Here is a 19,067-nt window from a genome sequence, read left to right on the forward strand (position 1 = left end):
ATCTATATCGGTATTACAGTCATAAGTTTCAGTCATTATTCAGTCACTGTTACTTACAAGCAATAAGAAAATGAATATATAAAATATAATTCAAACAGTGGAAATATATGACACTGAAACAACACTCTGGTTAGCAAAAAAAAATTGTGTTCAAGATAGCAATATCAGTTTATGTGTGCTCACAAGTCCTTATTCAAACTGTGTTTAATGATATTCAGTCTCTCTGCTGTGGTCATGTAGTGTATGCGTTTACTGTCTTTGTCTATAACATCGAAGATCCAAGTGGGGTTCAAACACAGATGAGGAGTAGCAACCACGGCCGATCTGCATCGAGCTGATCAGGGCAATCCAAAGAGTCACGGCACCAGTTTCTGATGTGGCCTCTACACGTCCCACACAACCATCACAAACGTAATGGATGACACGTACAAAATTCTGGTTGTCTGTACTTTTATTCTCCGCAGCAATGATGTTCTGAGCAATACATCAAAATGTATTACATTGGTTGAATACATTGCAGACATAAACCACCACAGCAGTGTCAGCCATTTTCTGCTGAACTACATTCAACATAATTCCATGTTAACAAAATAACATAAAAAACAATAACCATGAAAAATTACATACCTGAGGAACACATTAAAATGTATTACATTGGTTGAATACACTGCAGACATAAACCACTGAAATCAGAAAAGCATAAAATGAACAAACTCTCATTAAGGGTAACTGTGCGTTCAGTATGATACACAAGGCACAACATTAATTACCATTCGAAACAAAATCGTACACATTTTTAAACATAATACACAGAGGAGAGTTCCCTCGCTCTAAAGTCTATGGGTTTTTTTAATGGGTTTTTGCTAAATCGCCTGAAATAAGGTCTGTGTTTAACAAAGCCTCTAAATATTTTGATCTATGACATAAAACACACTAGTGTAACGACCCTGAGTGTTTCTCTCTACCCATTGGTGGCAGACTGTGGGAGTTTCTGAGTCACACCCTCTTCTTAATTGATAATTTGTAGATTAGGGTATTTAAGTGCTCTTAGTTTTCATTTGAGTTAGCACTCTCTGTGGGATAGTTTCTCACGGGAGTGGCTCTTTGCTTTTCATTTAGTTTCTTTCTTGTACCTTTCTTATATCATGTAGCTTTAATATTTTGTTTATATCTTTGTTTCTTTAGTTCCCTAGACTTATGTTTGTTATTTGTAATTATTGTTATATTTGTTAATACCAATAAATATAATTTACTTTGATTAAACGTTGGTGTTTGATCCCTCTTTTATGTTGCGACTTAAATCGAGCTGGTCGTAACATAAAATTGGAGGCTCGTCCTGAATTGCTGCATGTGTAAGTAAGTGTATATTGTTTTAGTGTTCACTTGTGTAAATGAGAAGACTTCAGTTATTTAGAGTGTCCTCAGCTGGGTTTACAATCCTTCCATCGAGGCACTGTTTGTTATTTTGTTTGTTGTTTTGCCTTTCTTATTTTTGAAGGTTATTCTGGGCGGAGGTTTTAAATCTCTGTCGGGGGTACGCTTCGGGCTTTTGGTTTAAATGTACCAATTGTCTTGAGTTTAGCGTTTAAATGCTGCCTCGAGTCCGGTACACCTTTGAAGATCAGGTAGGTTTAGTTAGTTTTGTTTCTAGTTAGGAACTGAAGTCTCTCATTTTCATTTAAGGTGACACTTTGTTGCTTTTCATGTCCGTGTTGTTTGTTTATGCCTGCTAAGAGTATGAAGATGTGAGAACGATTCGTGGTAAGTTTTCATCTATCTTGTAACTAGGCGGGTTTACAACAGGAGCGTGTTATGCTGTGACGATCCCTGGTGAAGTGGCTTATGGGATTTGTAGTCTAAACGCTGTAGTTTATAGTGGTGTCAGTCACGCATGCGTGTGTTTTGGTGTTGTTTAGCATCAGTCTAACTCCCGTTTAAGCAAAAATGTCTTCGGTAGTCGAAGATTTCTTTGTGTTTCCTTCAGAAGTATTACTGGAGAGATGCACAAAGGAAGAGTTGTTACAGATTGCTGAGCGTTTTGATGTGGAGTTGACCAGTAACGATAAAAAGCTTAAAGAAACTCTGACGAACACTGTGAAATGCGCACTTTTTGAACGTGGTGTTTTAGAGGTAAGAGCTCAAGTTACTGATCCTGAAGAGTCTTTGTCTCCTTGTCATGATACTGACAGAAATGTAAAGTTTAGCGAGATGTCTTTACAAGAAAAGCAGTTATGTGTTGATGCTGATAAGCTTCGTGCCGAGCGAGATGCTTGTGCTTTGAAAGAGAGAGAGTTTGAGAGAGATGTTGAAGTAAAGAAATTACAACAGCAGTTTGAGATGCGAAAGTTGGAGTTAGAGTTTGAGAGAGAGAAGGATGAAAGGCAGTTTCAGTTGAGGAAACTTGAGTTGGAGCTGAAGGCAAAACCAGTTGAAACTCCACTCTCTGTGCCATCGACTGAACCAGTCTCGACTTCATCTGTGTTTGATGTTTTTAGAAACATTAGGATGGTACCGCCGTTTTCTGAAAGGGAGGTAGATAAATATTTTTCTCATTTTGAACGTGTTGCAGAGTCGTTAAAATGGCCCCGAGAATTTTGGACGTTATTGTTACAATGTGTTTTAACCGGGCGAGCACAGGAAGTGTACTCGGCGATGACTGTTGAACAAAGCGGTGATTATGATACTGTTAAATCTGCAATATTGCAAGCATATGAATTAGCACCTGAGGCATATCGTCAGAGATTTAGAAGTTTTTTAAAACCTGAGACATGCACTTATCTTGAATTTGCCAGAGAAAAAGAAAACATGTTTGATCGTTGGTGCACCTCAATGAAAGTAAACACAAAGGAACAGCTTAGAGAGCTGCTTCTTTTGGAAGAGTTTAAACAATGTGTACCGAATGCAGTTGCTATGTATTTAAATGAGCATAAAGTGAACAAACTGTCAGACGCTGCTCTCATGGCCGATGAATTTGTTCTTACTCACCGAAGTTCGATTAGCCATTTAAATGAATTGCATAGACCTAAGACGAGTGTTCAGGGAAAGAGCAAAGCGGCTGTTGTACGACAGAATATTACTCCTAATTCTTCCTCTGATCATGCTGTTCATACACGATTAAAAGGGGAGATTGTTTGCTTTTATTGTAAGAAGGCAGGACATAAAATTTCTGATTGTGTAATTCTTAAGAAAAAAGAGAGGTCCGCTAAAACGGTTGGTTTAATTTCTACATCATGTGAGAACCCTAGTCCTGCCCAATTTGTGAACATGCATGGGGATATCTCAGAAGTAGAGACTCATAATGATTATGCACCATTTCTTACAGAAGGGGCCGTGTCTGTGCCTGGATCTGAGGAGACTGTTCGGGTTCGTGTTCTCCGAGATACTGGAGCTGCACAGTCCTTCTTATTGGAAGGACTTCTGCCTTTGTCTGATAGTACTGCTACTGGAACTCATGTACTAGTGAGAGGGTTTGAGATGGGGTTTATGGAAGTTCCTTTACACCGTATTCATCTTGCCTCAAAACTAGTATCAGGTGATGTTGTTGTAGGCGTTCGTTCAGTGCTTCCTGTCCCTGGTGTCAGTTTCATACTTGGAAATGATCTAGCAGGGGGAAATGTGTGGGAAAACTCAGATGGTGGGGTTCCGCCTATAGTAGATCCTGTTGTAGGGAAAATGGATGACTCCCGTGACTGTCCAAACTTATTCCCTGCATGTGCAATAACTCGTGCTAAGGCTAAGAAAGTAATAGATGAAGGGAAAAGTATTCTTAGTGATACTTTTCTTTCGTCTGTGAATTCTTCTCAACCAGAATATAATGTGGTGTGTGCTAGTCTTGAAGATGAAACTCCTGTGCCTGATTTACTGCCTGTGGTTGATGATACCATGGAAAAGTCTGATTTCATGCCTGAAAGTCCATTTAATCATGATGACCATGTTAATGCTTGTTCTTTATCTCCACTTTATAGTGTCACTCGAGATGAATTAATTAAAGAACAGCAGTCGGACTGCACCCTTCAGGATCTGTTTTCTTTGGTGGATGACGTAAATGGTGATAAATCACTTCCTCTTTATTTTGTTACAGATGGATTGCTCTGTAGGAAACAACCCATGTGTTCTGATGTTTTGCTAGATCCCAGAATTCAAATTGTGATTCCTCTTACTTTTCGTCAAGCCATCCTACAGCTGTCCCATGAGGGCGTCGCTGGTCACATGGGTGTACGAAAGACCTATGACAGAATTCTGAGAAAATTCTATTGGCCTAGAGTTAAGCGAGATGTGATTAACTATATACGGTCTTGTCATACCTGTCAAATGACCGGGAAGCCAAATCAGAAAATTCCGTTGGCTCCTTTACAGCCTATTGCTGCAGTTACTACTCCCTTTGAGCATCTCATTATAGACTGTGTTGGACCTTTGCCACGATCAAAGGCTGGACATGCGTATTTACTAACTGTAATGTGTCAGTCCACACGCTATCCTGCAGTTTATCCCTTGCGATCGATTACTACCAAATCGATTTTAAAGGCTTTAACGAGTTTTATGTCCATTTTTGGCATTCCTAATACTCTTCAGTCTGATCAGGGCTCAAACTTCATGTCTCGACACTTCGCTAAAGTTATGCAACAACTTAAAGTTACCCATAACATCTCAAGTGCTTATCATCCTCAGAGTCAGGGGGCGCTAGAAAGATTCCACCAGACCCTGAAGTCACTTTTGAGATCTTATTGTGTTGAGCTTGACTCTGATTGGGAAGAGGGACTTCCTTGGATGTTGTTAGCTATCCGTGAAGTCGTGCAGGAGAGCATAGGGTTCAGTCCTAATGAACTAGTGTTCGGACACACTGTTAGGGGACCTATTGCTGTCTTAGCCGACGAATGGAAGATCTCTGACCCTCCAGAGAATGTAGTAGACTATGTAAGCAGTTTTCGCTATCGACTCTATGAAGCTAGAGCTATTGCCCAACGTAAATTAGGTAAGTCCCAGGGGAAGATGCAGAGATTGTATAACCGTAAGGTCAAGTCCAGAGAACTTCAAGTTGGTGATCAAGTGTTGGCATTGTTACCTGTGGTTACAAGTCCTTTCCAGGCTAGGTTTGCTGGACCATATTCAGTTGCAAAGTGTTTCCCTAATAACAACTATCTACTAAATACTCCTGACCGCCGAAAGAAATTACAGGTTTGTCATATTAACTTATTAAAACCTTATGTGACTCCTGTGACTTCTTTGTCTGTTGATGTTGTATCAACTACTCTTGTTAGCCGAAGCAGTTTAGATGTATCTGAAAAGATGGGGGAAAATGCAGATCAAATGGCTACGGACGAAATAAACGGTCCTTCTCGAGGAGTCGTGGAAGGGCGACTAAATAATTCTGAAATTCTTGCCAATTTGACTTCTCATTTATCTCATTTATCTGACTCTGAGAAGACAGATATAATGAAGTTGGTAAATTCGTTCCTCTCTCTTTTTTCTGATATCCCTACCCAAACTAATATCATTGAGCATGATATTGATGTTGGTACGGCTTCACCTGTAAAACAACATGCATACAGAGTAAATTCTATAAAAAGGGAATTGCTTCAGAAAGAGGTTGATTATTTACTTTCTCATCATTTGGCAGAACCCAGTTTCAGTTCTTGGAGCTCTCCTTGTATTTTAGTGAGTAAGCCGGATAAATCTTATCGTTTTTGCACTGACTACAGGAAGCTCAATGCTTTAACTAAACCTGATTGCTACCCCTTGCCTAGAATCGACGCTAAAGTTAATGCTATTAGTAGTTTTCCTACTCCTGTTACCCGCCGTGAGCTCCGCCGATTCCTGGGAATGGTAGGCTACTACAGAGGGTTTTGTAAGAATTTTGCCAGTGTAGTTACTCCTCTGACTGATTTGTTGAGTCCGAAGAAACCATTCTTATGGACTGAACAATGCCAGTTTGCTTTCAATAATGCTAAAGCCCTGTTAGCCAATGCGCCTGTATTGGTTACACCTAATTTCCAGAGACCTTTCCTCTTAGCAGTTGATGCCAGTGCCTGTGGTGCTGGTGCTGTTCTCCTACAGGAAGATGCTGATGGAATCGAACATCCGGTTAGTTATTTTTCAAAAAAATTTAATCGCCATCAATTGGCATACTCTACGATTGAAAAAGAGGCTTTAGCTCTTGTGTTGGCTGTTCAACAGTTCGAAGTCTATTTGAGCTCAATTTGTGGTCCCATTATTGTCTACACTGACCACAATCCTTTGACATTTTTAGACCGAATGCGTGGTAAAAACCAGAGAATTATGAGATGGAGTCTTGCATTACAACCTTTTCATCTGCTGATCAAACATATCCGTGGCAAGGATAATTTGATTGCAGATGCTCTTTCCCGGGTGTAAAAGTTGTTTCAGTATGGGCTGTGTTTTTCTATTTCTCTTTCTCTCCCTTTCTCTATCTCTCTTTGAAACCCTAGGGCCCAGGGGATCCGAGAGTGAACTGGAACGGGATTGCTAGGATGAGTATCAACGGCCTGAATGTTTCGTGCATTTGTGAGATATCTATATATTAATTTGCTTTGTTGTTTGTTTTCCTTTTTTGTCGGTTCTTTAGGGAACCTCTTTTTGGAGTGGGAGGTGTAACGACCCTGAGTGTTTCTCTCTACCCATTGGTGGCAGACTGTGGGAGTTTCTGAGTCACACCCTCTTCTTAATTGATAATTTGTAAATTAGGGTATTTAAGTGCTCTTAGTTTTCATTTGAGTTAGCACTCTCTGTGGGATAGTTTCTCACGGGAGTGGCTCTTTGCTTTTCATTTAGTTTCTTTCTTGTACCTTTCTTATATCATGTAGCTTTAATATTTTGTTTATATCTTTGTTTCTTTAGTTCCCTAGACTTATGTTTGTTATTTGTAATTATTGTTATATTTGTTAATACCAATAAATATAATTTACTTTGATTAAACGTTGGTGTTTGATCCCTCTTTTATGTTGCGACTTAAATCGAGCTGGTCGTAACACTAGTTCTAACCTGCTTGTGATTTTTTTAAACTTTATTGTTTCTTAAAAACGGCGGTTGCTAACAAGTTGCTAAAAGGGACTACATCCTTTGGCCGGGACTTTATACGTCATCGTGACAAACGGGAAATCTCACCAGCCCGCGTTTCATTCACTTTTGAATTCTGTTAAGTAAATGTTTAATAAAAATAAAAAACTAGCCCGCGTTTCAGCCTCACGTTCTTAGAAGTTTACATTTCAGTTAATATACATAAAGTTATATATTTAGTCCTTTTGTCAGGGTTCTGCCCTGGCAGCTCTGTCTGTTTTGTCTTTGTTTAATGTTTCTATGTTTGTGTTGTGTCTTAGTACTTGGTTCTGTCTCTCTCTGTGTTTGTCATGTGTTCCTCTTGTCCTGCCTCCTTGTTTGCCGTTACCACGCCCCCTTGTTTAGTCTGGTCTAGTCCTCGTTTCACTAATTGTGCTCACCTGTTCCTCATGTGCTCTGGTCCCTTTATATTGTGCTACCTTCCCTCATGTCTTTGCTGGTTCGTTGTGTATGTTTGTGAGCGTTTGCTTGTGCGTACATGTCTCTAGCTCCTTGTCTAGCCTAGTCTAGCCTTTTCTAGTTTTAGTGTCTCCTGTTTTTCTAGCTTTGAATTTATTTTCAGTTTTTTCTTTGTTCCTGAGTTTTTGAGTCTAGTGAAGTTTCTGTCTTTATTTTGCTTGTTTTCTCCAGGTTTTATTTTGGTATTTTTCTTCTAGCCTTATTGTTTAGTTTTCTTGGTTCTGATAGCTTACCTTTTTATTTTTCCTGTTTTCCACTTTTATTTTCGCAGTTCAGTCTTTTTATAGAGATTGGTTTTGTTTTATTTTTCCTAGTTTTCTAGCTCCAGTTATTATTTAAGTTTTTGTTTAATTTAGTCAGTTTGTAGTGTGTCTGTTGTTTCTTGTTGTCTTGTCTAGAGTCTTGTCGTGTGTGTGTCCTGTGTTGTTTTCTGTCCAGTGTTTTTTCCCTGGCCGCTGTCTCCACTGCCTGTCAGCCAAGACTCCTGCTTCTGTGAGAACATCAAGCCTCAGGTTCCTGCCTGGATTGGTCCAACACCGCCCTGCCTGGTGTTACCTCCCAAGCTGTCGTGAAGTTCATTGGCTGCCTGGACTGGTCTCAGTGGTCATCCTCCCCTGCCCGTCATCGTCGTGTCTTTCCCCTGCCCTGGTGTTTGGACTGTCACTCATCCACTACCCTCTTGTGTCTTGTTGATCTGTCTTATTAATAAACTGTCCTTGTTGTTCACTCTGCATCTGGGTCCTCCACTCCCTGATCCTTGACACCTTTCAAATAGTAGTGTTTCCAAATATAGTTGTACACAGAAATCTGTGATATTAAGATAACCATTACCAGTTCTTCATTTCTGTGGAGAGACTGTAGTGTTTTGTTTGGTCCCAAAATGGAAGCACAAGTCGTCGAATGAAAGCTGCGCTGTTCTACATGTCCAGTTTTATAGCCTAGTGGTTTTCTCCTCGATATATGATCAAGCGTCTAAGGAAAATGACATACGATTGTAAATTGATACGGCTATAGCTTACGCCGTTAACATTAGTGCTTCTGAGGTGGTAAAGGCACGTTTTTCTCTGGCGAATTAGCAAATGGTATGCAAACATACAATCAAACATAATACAGTGAAAGATAATCTTAAAAGTCTATTTGGGGAACGATGATCAGGCATAATAGCCTAATCTTAATCACAAAGACAATAAGATTAAGGTTTATATAAACTAACAAAATAATAAACGAATAAATAAAACATTAACAAACGAGAAAACACATCTCAGAGAGGCACGCATAAACCCATTAAGTTTCTAACATTTTTGGAAAAAACGAATGGGCAATATTTCTCATGAAAAAGTGGATAAGTGTTCATACACAGCGCAGATCATAATGAGCGAACGTGTTTTTTAAATAAAGTTTGAGGAAGCGTGATGATGACGTAGATCCGCGACTGTGTGCTGTAGTCCGTTTATAGCCTATCGTTAGCATTTTATATCTGATGGCTTTATTTAGGCTTCAAACGGTGTACATTTTGTATTCACTTGTAAAGATTATCTTGATAGACAAAACGTGTAAGGGTCATAATTCTTTGTTGAACACAGATCTTATTTTTTGCGATTGTCCAAAAGTCTATGGGGGAAATGCATCGGCTTTTGATCGAGGGAACCCATGCGCTGCTAACTTCCGGGTTGGCCTACAAAGTAACGTCATGACTTCGGCACTCTATATCGTCCTTGAATTGCATCGACAACCTCAAATCGTGATCGCGAATCGTTGTTAAAACGAATCGTTGCACCCCTACAGAAGGTGACACCATCAGGAAACAGCGGTGAGAAGAAGTAAAGTACACACGTGACAATGTTAACTTTAGTAAATGTTAACAAAAACCACACCACAAAAGAACTGTGTAAAACCCAGTAAACCTCGAAATTATTATTTGTGACATTGTGACAATAGAATATATGGAAAGGAGAACATATAGGCCTACAACTAAATTAACCATCTCTTAAATATTTTCTAATTTCTCTAAACATTTAAATTCCATGAACATTTTTTATTAAACATGGACCTTTATTTTCATTAAAAAGGCTTATTTCTGATAATATAGATTATTTTTGTAAATATGAGCAGCTAATTTATTTGCGCAAACTGGTTGGCGGTGTGATGAGACGTCATGCTTTCATGAGCTGAACTCAAAAGATCTAAGACTTTTTCTATGTACACAAAAGGCCAATTTCTCTCAAATACTGTTCACAAAATCTATCCAAACCTGTGTTAGTGAGCACTTCTCCATCCATCCACTTCACAGGTGTGGCATATCAAGATGCTGATTAGACATCAGGATTATTGCACAGGTGTGCCTAAAGCCTAGTTCACACTGCCCGATTTTTGCCCCGATTTTGAGTCGCCGACAGGTTTTGCAAAATCGCCGACAAATGCCCGAGATCACAGGCAAATCGGTGCTCGTGCACGCGAGTGACAATCACGCAGTATGAATGATCAAAGACGCGATCAGAGAGAATCGCCGACGAGTCGCCGACGCCGGTGAGATATTTGGCATGCTAAATATCTAGACCTGTCGGCGATTCAAACTCCTGCTGTGTGAACAGCGTTCTGACTGAAAATTACACTGACAGCCAATGAGAGAGTGAGATACAGGGCAGCAGGAGGTTCAGGGAGGAGTTATAGAGCAGAATATCAGTATTTTAATAGATATATTTACAATTCTATCAAACAGAAACAAAGGCCAAACATTTGCACATCCAGCCACAGCAGCAGCACATTCAATAATTATTTATTTACCTCAAACTGTCTTTGCAGAACAAAATCCTGGCTCCCTCTGTCTCTCCAACAATTTCTTCCGCCATAATCTTTTTTCTTTTTCTCCACAAATCAGCGCACATACAATTTGAAGCAAACTTTGTGCAGTTTATCATTTTTATTAAAAATTCCAAGTCTCGCGCGAGAACTCCGGTCTGACCGGTCTGTTTTTACGGTCTATGGGTCTGACGCACGTGTGATCTCGCGTTGTTTACTCGGCACATCGCACGTGTTTGGGAAACGTAGTTTGCGCACCGGAGAGCGAGAGAGTTGTCGGCGATTCTTCCTCTTGTTCAGTCATGCAGTGTGAACTCCTCTGTCGTCAAACCATCGTGCAGTGTGAACACAGCAGTGACTGAATGATACCCCAGATAGTCATGCAGTGTGAATAGAGCTGTGACCCGACGAGTTTGAAAATCGTGCAGTCTGAACTAGGCTTTAGGCTACACACAATAAAAGGGCACTCACACACGCTCACTCACTCATTCTCTCACACACAAACACACACTCATTCACTTACTCACTCGCTCACTATTCATGATTCTCACGCACCTGTCAGCCGGATTAATCACGGAAATCTCGCGTCTGAGTTTTGTGCAGCGCAGCAGCATCATTGCATCACTGAAAGAAAAAGAACATCAAATTCATTTTCTTGTGCATATCACACTCACACATGCACAAACACTCTCTCACAAAAACATGCACACACAAACACACACACACTCTCTCACGCAGTGAAAAACACATTGTGGAGCAAAGAGGACACTGAGTGACAACGCACTGACAGACAGGACAGAGCAGGTTGCTTTTAATATGAAATGATGTCTCAACCCTAACAGTGTCTTTTTTTAAAGAAATGTAAATAAAAAACAAATAAAAACCATTTGTGTCTCTTCACTGCAAAAAAAACGCTCTTCTTTGTCAGTAGTTTTTATTTAGTATTTTTTTCTTGTTTTCAGTCCAAATATCAATATCAGTTAAATCATTCTGGTTGCTGCTTCTCCCTCAATCCCTCCTCGTGAGAACTGAACTCGACAGCGGAGCTGAAGCTCATTAAATATGCAAATCTTATCCAATCCTAGCCGTGGGCGTTTACTTCCAAGTCTCCGTGACACGCCCATCAAAACCCAGCGTTCAGGAAACATGTGACATCAACAAGAGCGTAATGCGCGACCAGAGCAGGAGGGCAAATGCACATCCATTAACTTCTCCTCTTGTTCGCTCTCAAAACTAGAAACTATGTGTGTACTTTAATATTCAAACATATGGCAGCACTCACATTGAAGAAACTTTACAAAGAGTGACTGATTTGTATTATTGGGGAGCCAGAATATGCATTCATCGTCAGAAATGTACATTATTTTTACGTGTTATTTTAAACAAACCATATTATAGATGCTTTGCCAGATTTGAGGTGAGTCGCGGTGCAAGTGCATGACAAACCTAGGGTGGAGTAACGTTACACTCCTAATTTTACCGCAAGAATAGTTAAAGTCTAACGAATTTGAAGTATGCTATTGAAAATAACATTGGTCAGCAGTGTTTGAGATTTCAGTATTTCACTGTGTCGTTCTACACTCACCGATGAGCTTGGCGGGTCTGTGGGGTCCATCTTGTTCTTGAAGTCCAGCAGCTTCTGAACCATCTCTTTATCTTTCTCTGGAGACCTCACAATCTCTCCGCTAGAGCTCTGCAGAAGAAACCAGAAACGTTGAGTTTGTTCACAAAACGAGAAACTTTTCATTCGCTTTCAAAACAAAGTGGCATGTTTCCCTGATGTTTTTATCTATTTATAGTAAACTATTGTAGTTTCTCCAAGATTACTGCAGTGCCGTCAGTCTAGGGCTGGGGGAAAAAATCACATTTTGTATATTTTGTTGTTTATGATTTTTTATTTCAGAATTGATATTAATTCAAACTTCTAGTCCTTACTTATAGGCGAAATGGACACTTTTGTTCCAACAGAGGGTGAAATGTCTCACTTAATGAATATTAATATAGTAATGAATACACTGAAAAGCCCTCATTGCTGAGAAGATTAATCTTTAAAAGAGTGTGATCTCGAATTAAACCATTATTCCTTAATGACAACAATTCATCTGTCTTGACTTTTGACAAAATCATATCACAACATTAAAATCTGTTTTGGCGCTGCTGAACCATAGAGAGCTGCTGTCATTATTTCAACCAAACAATATCAATAGTTCTGCAATACAATAGTTCAATTATCATAGAAGTACTGGGATACAAGTTATAGTTCAGATATAAACACAGATGTCTACGGTATCGAAAAGTTTCCACTGTTTCAACACTAGGTGACTGTTAAAAAATATCTGCACCAAATTATCGTGATGATAGTCTTGAATTTGGAGATAGAAGCAGCGTTAAAAAAAGATGGATATCAGCAAGCCCTTTCTGGAACATAATTTTAAAGGTTACAGTTAACAACAGAGTCAAAACTATTAGGCCTTAATTTAGTGATTATATATCGATATAATAATTTGCACTTCTAAATCTAATTATATTATTTATACTCCATCAAATACATTTTTGAAACATAATAATTTACACAGTTACTGACATGACAAATGTTGCATAATAAATAAGACATTACAAACATGTAAAGTAAATATAATGAATACGATAATAGTGCATTTAGTAAAATAGTGTGGAGACTAAATGACTTGCCTGAGTAGATGATATTATTATTATAAACCATTGTTAATATCATGAGGGGTGAAACCAGTCCAGACAGCACGTATCAATAACACAACTGCTTAAAATAAAAAACGTAATTTAAAGAAAACATTCATGTTGAAATGTAGGCTGGCTAACCGTCAACACGCGAATAAAGCCCGCGCCGCATTTAATCCTGAGGGAAGTACAACATATTTTTGAGCAAATAACGTTAGTCCATAATATATGAGCTGGTTTAATTTTTTTTAAATTAATAACCAAAATCCTGCGCGTTGAAACCATGCAGCGCTGTTCATCCGTGATACCGAGTGTATTAGAATCTAGTGTTTGTTTTTAACGGAAGAGAATGAAAATAAAAGAATAAAGGCTTAAATTAATGTGTGATCATCATAAAGCGATCGGACGTCTCTTCAGAAAATGTGGATTAACCCGTTTGATTAGTCTAACGATCTCTTTGTGAACTTTTTGACTGTCAAAGCAAGATTTCATTCAAAATATCTCTATCTGTGCTCAGCACGACGCGAGGGTGAGTAAATTACTCTTTAATGAGTTTATGTTTGCTATCGTTGGTTTATAGCAACAACACAAATCTGAATTTAAAACGGCAACCAGCGCCTACACATTAAACTGAGGAAAATTAGCTAAATCGACATCCTTCTTAATGAAACGAATAACTAAGCGTTCAATAACATGCAATGTTGACACAAAATGCTGCATATTTCAGTTATATGACTTTAAAATGCCTAAATATCACAAACTGTATGACGATGACGCGAGGAAAGAAGAGAAAATGGCGCCGTGTGGTCACTCTTTTTGTTTATTTTTTTTATTAAGAACAATTAAACATTACAGATAAAGAGAGAAACATTAATTTAAGAAAGAAATATACAAAAAAGATAGATAACAAATTAGTGCCGTTTTTCTCACTCAGCTTCACGCTCGAATGGTCATGTGACGCCACAGGCGCGGCTACAGTTCTACTCGTGACGTAATAGGCAGACATCTTATAAGAGTGAGTTTAGTTCGGCGATTATCAGAGTAGATGTCCCATAGCGATCCAAGCGGCGGTTTATAGACAGTGGTAGAATACATTTTTAGCGCAATCTAGCTGGTAAAAATATTGTTAGACATGTTCGTGAACGCGTTTAAGAATTTACCTGTGGAGATGGAGAGCAGCGACATATTTGAGGAAGCGTTTAAGTATATAGCTGAGAGCACAGATGTGTTCGAGGACGCGTTTGAATACTTACCTGTGGAGATTGACAGCAGTGACGTGTTTGAGGACGCGTTTGAATACTTACCTGTGGAGATGGAGAGCAGAGATGTGTTCGTGGATGCGTTTGAACACTTACCTGTGGAGATGGAGAGCAGAGATGTGTTAGTGGACGCGTTTGAACACTTACCTGTGGAGATGGAGAGCAGTGACATATTTGAGGAAGCGTTTAAGTATATAGCTGAGAGCACAGATGTGTTCGTGGATGCGTTTGAACACTTACCTGTGGAGATGGAGAGCAGTGACGTGTTTGAGGACGCGTTTGAATACTTACCTGTGGAGATGGAGAGCAGAGATGTGTTCGTGGACGCGTTTGAACACTTACCTGTGGAGATGGAGAGCAGAGATGTGTTCGTGGACGCGTTTGAACACTTACCTGTGGAGATGGAGAGCAGAGATGTGTTCGTGGACGCGTTTGAACACTTACCTGTGGAGATGGAGAGCAGAGATGTGTTCGTGGACGCGTTTGAACACTTACCTGTGGAGATTGAGAGCAGAGATGTGTTCGTGGATGCGTTTGAACACTTACCTGTGGAGATGGAGAGCAGAGATGTGTTCGTGGATGCGTTTGAATACTTACCTGTGGAGATGGAGAGACCTGAACACACTGCGGAGAACAACCCAACAGGTGACTGATGACATTAACACAAATCAAAACTGATACAGAAGTAATAGTAGGACACGGCTAAAACTTTGGGTGCGTCTCAATCAGCTCCCTAGTTCAGTAAGCGGGACATTAATCGGGGAGTCGACCATTTTATATGCGAAATGTCATTTACATTGGCGAAATGTATGACAGCCGATAACAGCGTGCTGTATATTTACATATATATATTTATATATATATGACCACAAATAGACATGAAAATGCACTATCCAAACTTAAAGGGCTGTAATTCAAGAATGCTTTTGGCAGATTATTGCTGGTGTGAAAGCAAATCAATATATAAAAGTATGAAAAGGTTATGGAAGTTTAAATTTACTATAAAAGAAAAACACTGTACTAAATATTTTTTATTTTATGTAAATATTTTTACTCTAAAATTACTATAAAACCAAAGCCATATGTCTAACCAAGTTGTGTTTTAAATTTGATAGAGTTGATATCACACAAATTGAAGTTCCTAGGAGATTTTTGTTTCGGCGCTGTACCAAAAATAGCCACAGAGCGTCATCCACATTCCATTGATTGTTTTTCTGATGCGCTTTCCTGTACATTTCTGACCAAATATCACTTCCATCACAAAACAGTCACCAAATATTGAACCTCGAGACTTTCCGACGATATGCGTTTTGTCAAGATTAGAAAAGATTTTGATTATAAAGTAGCTAAAATATATTTTGTAATATGAAACATGCGATGCCCTCTAGGGGGAGGAGACGGCTAGTAGAATTTAGAGTAACGTTTCCATGGTAACGCAATGTCCGATTTCAAAACGGTTTTCACAGGATGAATTTTGAGTTTATAAGCTTTCGAATGACACCTAATTTATGATATTTTACTAAAATATATGATACGGGGAAAAAAGGTGATCAAAAAAGAGCACCAGGCTCTTCAATTCTCTTCATTTTTAATGAATGACATGCGGATAGTGGCAAATTAGGGGAAGTCTCTGTGTGCGCACAGCTCTTGGTAGCGGTTATAGGCTAAATATTATCATCAATGGCATCCCAGCAAACATTGGTCTGATGGCAACGTTGAGTCTCTAGCCAAAAATAGCTAAATTTCCAAAAAATGCATTCAGATATGCTCAACGTACATCCAGTCAACTTTCATTTTGGAACTATTTTCCAACCATGACAGGACATTAGGGGTGTAACAATACACTCGTGTCACGATTTGATATTAATCACGACACGATATTTATCCCGATATTTTAAGCCAACCTAAAGAAGAGGGTTGTTTTTTTAATACATTTTTTTCAACGATAAAAACGATACAGATCGTCACATTTTTATATCGCGATATATCGTTTCCATCTGTTGTTTCTGGTTTTATTTGTAAGTTCAGTCTCATGCTGTGTGTTTTTTTTCTCAGAGAACTTCAACCTTTATGATGAAACGAGAGTGCCAGCTCAACTCTTCCACACTCTTTATGAAGTGGGAAAGGAACTGGAATATAATGGCCGTGTCCATGAAGGAATCAGAAAATCGGACGGCCAAAAGGTATGTTACTCTTTCTCCATAAACCTTTGACCTTTGAGTTCTGCCATAAACATCAATGTTTACAAGTGTAAAAACCTGCAAAACATTTTTTCTTTTTTAGGTGTTCATCAAATTTGTTGAGAGGCAGCAGCGCGGGGAACCATCGGAATCGGTAAGTTGACACGACTTTATTCTTCATGAATTATTGATCAACTTTGCAACATTGACACTGTTATTGACCTGAATTGAATCACATTGAACTTAATTTAATTAATTTCATAATTGACGAACTTTACAACATTGATACTGTTATTGAACTGAATTGAATTAATTTAATAATTGATGAACTTTGCAACAGTGACACTGTTATTGAACTGAATTGAATCAAATTTAACGTAATTATTTTTATTAAAAAAATTAAATTCCGTAGTCAAAGCCTAGAAGCATCAGTGCATGTAAAGTTCACTGAAACGAGCTAACCTTTTGTTAATCTCTTCTCTTCTTTAGCCTGAGTTTTTCAGTGACGAGATTACTACAATGCTAGCATTGCAAAAGTCTCCAACATGCGACCATGTCATACAGTTTTATGACTGGTTTGTCATGAAAGATGACGACGTGATTGTAATGGAATATCCTCATCCCTCTGTGACCTTGGCTGAATTCATCAAGAGTAAAAAAGGTCGCCTGACCGAAGACATGGCGAGACGCATCATGTGGCAGCTCGCCGATGGACTGCGCCACTGCTGGGATCGGGGGGTTTTCTTTCTCTCTGAGGGACAATTGCTCATCAACCCTGACACCCTCCAGCTGAAGATAAACTTTAGTTGCGAGGCTAAATGTCTAGGAGAAGGAGTTAAATTATCACACGCTCCATTCTTCTACTTCGTCATGAATGCGCTCATCAAAGCAATAAGACGCCCGTTTTGGAAAAAAACTGTGTCCAGAGGTGAGCTCAATAACATTGCTTGGAAAAACATATAATGCTTAAGTGTCAAACACAGATGATGAAATGTTATACACTCTAGAATAAAATCTGGGTTAAAAACAAACTAAGTTGGCTTGAAAACAGACAAACCCACCGGTTGGGTTAAATATTTGCTGAAAACAATCCAATTGCTGGGTTAAAAATAACCCAAGTTGGGTTGAAAATGGACAAACCCAGCAACTGGGCAGTTTTAACCCAGCAGTTGGGTTAAATATTTGCTGTAAAGAACCCAATTGCTGGGTTGAAAACAATCCAAGTTGGGTTGAAAATGGACAAACCCAGCAACTGGGCAGTTTTAACCCAGCAGTTGGGTAAGGACAAACATGGCTAATCCGCTCTCCTCTGATCACTTTCACAGAATGCGTTAGACTTCTCAAGCGACTTCGTCCCAAAGGAAAATGGCCAGTTTTCACCTTAGAGAACATTTCACATGATCCCTGGTTCGCGGGTATGAAGGAGAACGAAACCTGCAGAAAAAAGTATGTGTTTTGTGTTTAATCAGAACGACCTTTTTTTGATGTGAAACAGGACCTTACTTTAATGCTCTGGTTGTTTGACAGGTAGATGTTTCCCTGTTCACCAGCTGTAGTTCGACTCAGGATCATCCGCTTTCCCCAACGATCTGCCTTTCGCCCCTCCAAACGAGCCTCAAGTTAGACGACCTCAACGCCATCCACAGCCAAAAGCTGCTCTTCTCAGCCTCTTCAGCTACGAGGTGAGAACTCTTCCTTTATTCCACTGATCCACAATTTAATGCAAAGAGATTCACCAACTGGCATTCATTTGTGAATCACAGCATCAAGATGTGCACGCAAGACTCCGCCCACCATCTACTGCTGACCAATTAGAGCACTGCTGACCTCATTCGTCTACGTTGGCGGAGATGGGAAGAGTTGCCAAGCCACTGCATTATGATTGAATCACCTTTGAAGAAGCTAGAGAACGAGAGCTAGCGCTTTACATCTCTTAATGGGAACCTTAGAGAACATTTCATATGATCCCTGGTTCGCGGGTATGAAGGAGAACGAAACCTGCAGTGTGAAAGCGCCTCCGGGAGCCAGATGGCAATGCATTTTGGGACCCGGACCAAGAATTGTTCCTCTCTTCCCTCTCTCTTCTCTCTCGCTCCTCATGCTTCTGCCTCCGATCTCTCGCCTCGTCCGTTCTGACCCACAGGTGTTGCGGATGCCATGGCTGGAGCGGTGTGGAGTTAAGTCTCGTGAGTACCCTTGACCTGCGGGGGGGTGTGGGGTGTTAGTCAGGTTCCTGGGTGGGGGTGGGGGGAGGGCTCCGTCACGGTATATGTTTCTGGGGGGAGGGGGGAGCGACGACAGTAAAGTTGGGGGTGTTGTGGAAGTTAGTGACGTTCATGGGGGGGGGTTTCGTTGTGGTATAATTTGGGAGGGGTTGTGGGAGTTGGGGGTTCCCCATTGGTGGTGGGCGGTGTTGTGGGTGGCTGGGGTGGATAGGCGGTGGGTGGTGTTGTGGGTGGGCAGATTTGTGGGTAGGGATGGGTGGTGGTGTGGGTGGGCGGTGTATGATGGGAGTGGGAGGTGTTGTAGACGGGAGCTGCATGATGGGAGTGGGCGGTGTTGTAGATGGGCGGTGTTGTAGATGGGAGTGGGCGGTGTT

At 40.0% G+C, this 19,067-nt stretch overlaps 2 long non-coding RNA genes across 2 annotated transcripts; one reads left to right on the top strand and one right to left on the bottom strand.

Moving 5' to 3' along the window:
* Positions 1-229: 229 nt before the first annotated feature.
* Positions 230-12,024, bottom strand: LOC137079166 (uncharacterized). Its single transcript, XR_010905408.1, has 4 exons — positions 11,918-12,024; positions 10,888-10,956; positions 628-683; positions 230-474 (listed from the first exon to the last, which is right to left on the bottom strand). It is a non-coding gene; the product is annotated as an uncharacterized lncRNA (long non-coding RNA).
* A 5,278-nt stretch (positions 12,025-17,302) lies between these two features.
* LOC137079167 (uncharacterized) lies at positions 17,303-18,650 on the top strand. Its single transcript, XR_010905409.1, has 4 exons — positions 17,303-17,396; positions 17,794-17,914; positions 17,996-18,150; positions 18,232-18,650. It is a non-coding gene; the product is annotated as an uncharacterized lncRNA (long non-coding RNA).
* The last annotated feature ends 417 nt before the right edge of the window (positions 18,651-19,067 follow it).

Source organism: Pseudorasbora parva, chromosome 6, assembly GCF_024679245.1.
Source record: "Pseudorasbora parva isolate DD20220531a chromosome 6, ASM2467924v1, whole genome shotgun sequence".
In the NCBI taxonomy this organism is placed as follows: Eukaryota; Metazoa; Chordata; class Actinopteri; order Cypriniformes; family Gobionidae; genus Pseudorasbora; species Pseudorasbora parva.